This window comes from Rhinoraja longicauda, unplaced genomic scaffold, assembly GCF_053455715.1.
Source record: "Rhinoraja longicauda isolate Sanriku21f unplaced genomic scaffold, sRhiLon1.1 Scf000066, whole genome shotgun sequence".
Lineage (NCBI taxonomy): Eukaryota > Metazoa > Chordata > Chondrichthyes > Rajiformes > Arhynchobatidae > Rhinoraja > Rhinoraja longicauda.
The window spans coordinates 426,339-432,048 of record NW_027601284.1 but is presented as its reverse complement, the minus strand read 5'-3'; positions in this window follow the sequence as shown (position 1 = coordinate 432,048).

Sequence of the window (5,710 nt, the reverse complement as noted above, 5' to 3'; positions counted from 1 at the left end):
ACAGCTGCCCCCAACATCTGCACTATTGAGGCTTCTCCCCACCATCTCAGCACTGAGGATCTCACCTCTTTATTTAATATCACTTGCTCTTCCATCCTGGATTCTATCGCTCCCCTTAAAATGAAAAAGCCTAAGCCCAAAGGTCGGCCTTGGCTCAATGACACCACCAAAGCCCTAAGAAGGGAGTGCAGAAAATCAGAACGGAGGTGGAAATGTGACAAGCTTCAAATTTCCTTCAAAATTCTGAGAAACAATCTTCTCAAATACCAGGAAGCAGTAAAGTCTGCTAGAGCACAATACTTCTCCAACCTTATTTCCAAAAACTCTCATAACTCCAAGGTCCTATTTAGCACAATTACCTCTGTCATATGTCCCGCCCCCAGTACCAGCTTAGTTAGGTCCCCTGCTAAGTGCGAAGAATTCGCTAAATTTTTCACCAGCAAAGTTGAGAACATTAGAATGAACATTTCCCCTCCCACCCGTGACCTAGCTGTCTCACGAGTCTGTTCATCTAAATTGGACTGTTTCCAACCCGTCACTCTATCCTCCCTTGCAAAGCTTGTCTCCGCTATGAAACCTGCAACCTGCCCCCTTGATCCTGCCTCCACTGCCCTTCTGAAGGATGTAATTGCAATAGTCGCTCTATTATCAACAGTTCTCTGGCCACTGGCACTGTTCCAACCTGTTTCAAGCACGCGGTGGTCCAGCCCCTACTGAAAAAACCTAACCTAGACCCCACCTTGCCTAGTAACTACAGACCCATTTCCAAACTGCCATTCCTGTCAAAAGTCCTTGAAAAGGCAATTCTAAACCAATTAGTGCCATACCTACACCAAAACACCATCCTGGAAAGTTTCCAGTCAGGTTTCAGAGCCCACCACAGCAGAGTCTGCCTTGTTGAAGGTACACAACGACCTGCTTCTCGCCATCGACACCGGCGACTGTGCAATCCTGCTCCGTCTCGACCTCAGCGCAGCGTTCGATACAGTGGACCACACCATCCTTATTGACCGTCTCCGGTACGCGGTTGGCATTGATGGCACTGCCGTGAGCTGGTTCGCTTCCTACCTCAAAATTAGGAGTTTCGCCATCAACATAGGCAGTTATTCCTCTGCTCCAGCTAGCCCCTCCTGCGGAGTTCCACAAGGCTCCATCCTAGGCCCCATTCTCTTCTCTCTATACATGCTCCCCCTTGGCCAAATCATTCAAAGGCACGGCATTTCTTTCCACTGCTATGCCGATGACACTCAGCTTTACCTCCCCCTGAAGCCCTACAACCAGTCAAATTTAAACAGCCTCTTACACTGCCTTGAGGACATAAAATGTTGGATGGCACAGAACTTCCTCTAATTAAACGAGAGCAAGCCTGAGGTCATCCTATTAGGCCCCCCGACTCCATCAAATCGATAACAGGCAGTCATGGAAGCCTATCCTGCCTAGTCAAACCGCATGTCAAAAACCTCGGCGTGTTATTTGACTCTGCATTAAAATTTGACAAGCAAGTCAACGCTGTGGTAAAAGCCAGCTTCTTCCAACTTCGTACCATAGCTAAAATCAAACCTTTCCTCCAATTCGACGACACTGAAAAAACCATTCACGCTCTCATTTCCTCCCGCCTAGACTACTGCAACTCCCTATACACTGGGATCAGCCAAACTTCCCTGTCCCGCCTGCAACTGGTCCAAAACGCCGCAGCGAGACTCGTGACGAGTACCCGTAAAAGGGACCACATCACGCCGATTCTGACCTCTCTCCACTGGATCCCTGTACGGTACAGGATCAACTTCAAGCTCCTCCTATTCACATATAAAGCCCTAAATGGACATTCCCCCCCACTACATCAAAAATCTTCTAACCCACCTCTCTAACTCCAGGTCCCTCAGGTCGGCCGACTTGGGGCTACTCACTATCCCGCGGTCTAGGCTTAAGCTCAGGGTTTAACACGCTTTTGCGGTTGCAGCTCCTAGACTGCGGAACAGCATCCCTCTCCCCATCAGAACTGCCCCCACCATCGACTCCTTTAAGTCCAGGCTCAAAACCTATTTCTACTCCCTAGCATTTGAGGCCCATTGAGGAGGCGCTGTGAACTGTTTTGTATGTGCTGATATGTTTGTGTGCTACTGTATGTTTCATTTTTTCCTTAGTACCTTAACAGATGTACAGCAGGGGGTGCAGGTGCCGGAGGGGAGGGGTTCACAGAGACAGGAGGGGGTGTAGGGGCGGGAGGGGAGGGTGTCACAGAGACGAGGAGAGTGTGGGGTGTAAGGGCAGGAGGGAGGGGGTCATAGAGAGGGGGTGTAGGGGCAGGAGGGATGGGGTCATAGAGAGGGGGTGTAGGGACCGGAGGGGAGGGGGTCACATAGATTGGTGTAGGAAACACTCTCTCCAGTCCCCAGGGAAGAGGCACAGGGACAGCTGTTACATCCCATGGCGGCTAACCGTTCTAACCGCACTTCCCAAGAATGGCGTTGGAGAGAGAAGTGGGGGCGAGCAGGAGGAGAGTTGGGGAAAAGAGAGAGAGAGAGACAGATAGGGAGAGATAGCTGAGAAGACGAAAGGGGAAGAGATGGAGGGGCAGTGAATTATCAAAGGGAGATTGGGAAGATGAAGAGGGAGGGGTGTTCAGAGCGAGTGGGTTGGCAAAAGGTAGAGGGGGAAGGGTGAGATAGATAGAGAGAAACTGAGGGAGAGATGCAGTGAGAGTGAGAGGGGAGGGAGGGGTAAGGGGTGAAAGGTTGACAGAGACAGAGGCGCAGAGAGAGAGAACAGGGAGGGTAGGAGAGAGAGTCACAGTTCAAAGAGAGGAGAGCAGTAAGGATGGAGGGAGAGAGAAAGGGAGGAGGGAGATGTGCCACATCATTCGCTGTTTTATTTGGGTTTCAGACAATTCTGAAGCCACAATATTTCTGTTCTCTGAGTGTCGTGAGTGTTTGGGTCGTTCCTGCTCAGGCGTGACGAAGGCAGAGAATGTTATTGTCCCGGCGCAAAATCAGACCCACTGCAGGCAAGCAAGGAGTGAATGGTTACCGGCCTCGCCGGGAGTGTGGGGTTGAGGTTGCAGTCAGTTAAGCCGCGATCATATTGAGCGGTGAACCAGAGTGGACGGGGCCATTTTAGTGCGAGGTGATCTGTTGACCTAACTCCTCAACCTGAGAAACATGTTCGCCCACTCCACCATCAAACTGGGCACCAGAAGCCCTGAGAGGGTCCCTGGAATTTGGGATTGCCTTAGTGAGTGAAGCGGATTGAATGAAATCAGACAAACAACATGAGGCGGAGAGTTGGACCTGATGGAGTTTGAAACAATATCCCCTTTGCTGGAGCAATGCCGCTCCCAATTTCCATCCCTCAGTATCGCCACGATTCCCAGTCTTTGGAGTTTCTCAATCAATTCCCTGAATAAATCACGACCTGTCTCAGCAGGGATTTCACTTGTCTGATGTCATCTATTTGCGAATCATTTCAAAATCTCTATTTTTAAACACTATTGAAACTTGACTGTCCCGGTGGAGACGGAAAGTGGTATAAAATCTCCGGGAATGTTCTGCCCCAGCATTTCATTCCGAGAGACTACCGGTAGCTCAATTGGACACGTCGCTGGGCAGAGAAAATGGGGGAAAAGCTTTGGGAATATTTCGACGTGGAGAAAATCTTGTACGTGATCATTGCTGCCGTTGGAGTCCCTGGTAAGTGAGCAGAACAATTCAAAATTTATAACTCCGTCTGTGCACCGGTGTTGCCCTGAATCTGATTCTGTTACAAGATTCCCAACTGATAATCGTTGTTCAAGTATATGTGAAGTAAATCAATCCTCTCAGTGAAATATTTTTGAATTAACGCTGTGATTTTTCTCATTTTCAGACAGCCGAAACTAACCCTCTCTTTCTCCCACTGCCGGGACCCACTAGAATGTTGTTCTTGCCTTCAGTGGGACCTTGCCCAGAGTTGTCCCAGTGCTCGGGACAGGCAGCTCTCCGGGACGGTGTAACTGGGAGGGGTTACATTGTGAAGTTCACTGTGTCTGAGTTATTGATCAGAGTGAACACCCGCTCCTATGGACACGTCTCACTGTGGAGTCTGTCACAGTCGGATTCAACCCGCCTGTTGGTCAATAATTGGATCGATCTCCTGAACCGGTGGCCGCGGATCTACCGGCGTGTGTTGTTACCGAACTGAACTCACTGTGGAATGAATCCATTAACGGACCCACTCTGCTGCCGGACTCTAAGTTGTCCTGCCTTCCCTCTGGAACCCTCCTCGTCCCCATCAGATGCCGAGTTCCCAGAGCCCTGGTTCAACGCGGCCGGTCACGGTTAAGTCTGTCAAACCGACCCCATCAGAGACTGTGAGCGGGGTTAACTGTAGACAGGACCATTTCCGCCTATTGTAGCGGGCGGCTGCTCGTTTCCCTCCCCGCCCTTTACCCCGCCCGTCGCCTTATCTCCTCTCCCTGAAGCAGGCAGGTCGGGCACAGTCGGAGCCGGGTCTGACATTGTTAAACCTGCAGCCGCGCACCGACTCCAACACTCCTGATCTTCAGCTGAAAGTGGAGCCGGTGTTCAGCCCGGAGACCGTGTTCAGTAATGCCCAGTGTCCGCTCCCTTCTCTTTCCGCAGTGAATTTAGTGGCGATTGTGATCCTGTCCCGGGGAAAGTGCGGCCTCTCACCTGCACCACTCGCTACCTGGTGGCCATGGCAGCGGCCGATCTACTCAGCCTGATCACCGAGGTCATTTTGTATCAGATCCGATACCATTACTTTTATTGGAGTTTCCTGTCCATCACCCCTGTGTGCCGTGTTAACGATGTACTGAGGTATTCATCTACAGACTGTTCTGTCTGGTTCACCGTCACTTTCACCTTTGATCGCTTTGTCGCCATTTGTTGCCAGAAGCTGAAAACTAAATATTGCACCGGGAAAAACTGCGGCTGCGGTTCTCGCAACAGCCGGCGTTCTGCTGTGTCTGAAAAACGTTCCCCGCTACTTCACACAGGAACCCGGGACAACCATCGACAATGTCCCGTGGGGATGTGTAACGGTGGGCAGTGTTTACACTGACCCCGGGTGGGTGGCATTTGAATGGGATCGACACGGTTTTAACTCAGCTCCTCCCTTTCGCTGTGATCCTGCTGCTCAACGCTCTGACAGTCCGGCACATTTTAGTGGCCAGTCGGGTCCGTCAGGGGCTGAGGGGGTGAGAGCAAGGGGGAGAAGCGCAGTGACCCGGAGATGGAGAGCAGGAGGAGGTCTGTGGTTTTACTCTTCACCATCTCGGTAGCTTCATCCTCCTGTGGCTGACGGTGGTTGTTGACTTCGTCTATTATCAGATCACAGGGATTGGGAATGATGTGAATGATTCTCAATATATCTTGAACAACGTCGGGTATTTGCTGAGGAATCTCAGCTGCTGCACCAACACATTTATTTACGCGGCGACCCAGTCCAAGTTCAGGGAGCAGGTGAAGAGCGCGGTGAAATATCCGCTCACCTCAGCGCTGCGGCTCATTAATAAACCCGCGCCCTGAGCGCATCCCAGAGGGCGGCCGCAGTCTCTCCGCTCCGGGCTCCGGCTCCTCACATTCACCGCCGCATCTTCCAGCTGTCAGTCCCGGGCGGATGATCCCATCGCCGGCCCCGCTCCAGGACCCCCAGACCCTCACATTCACCCAATCAAAGACGCAGATTAAGCAGAAAAAATAACACCATTGCC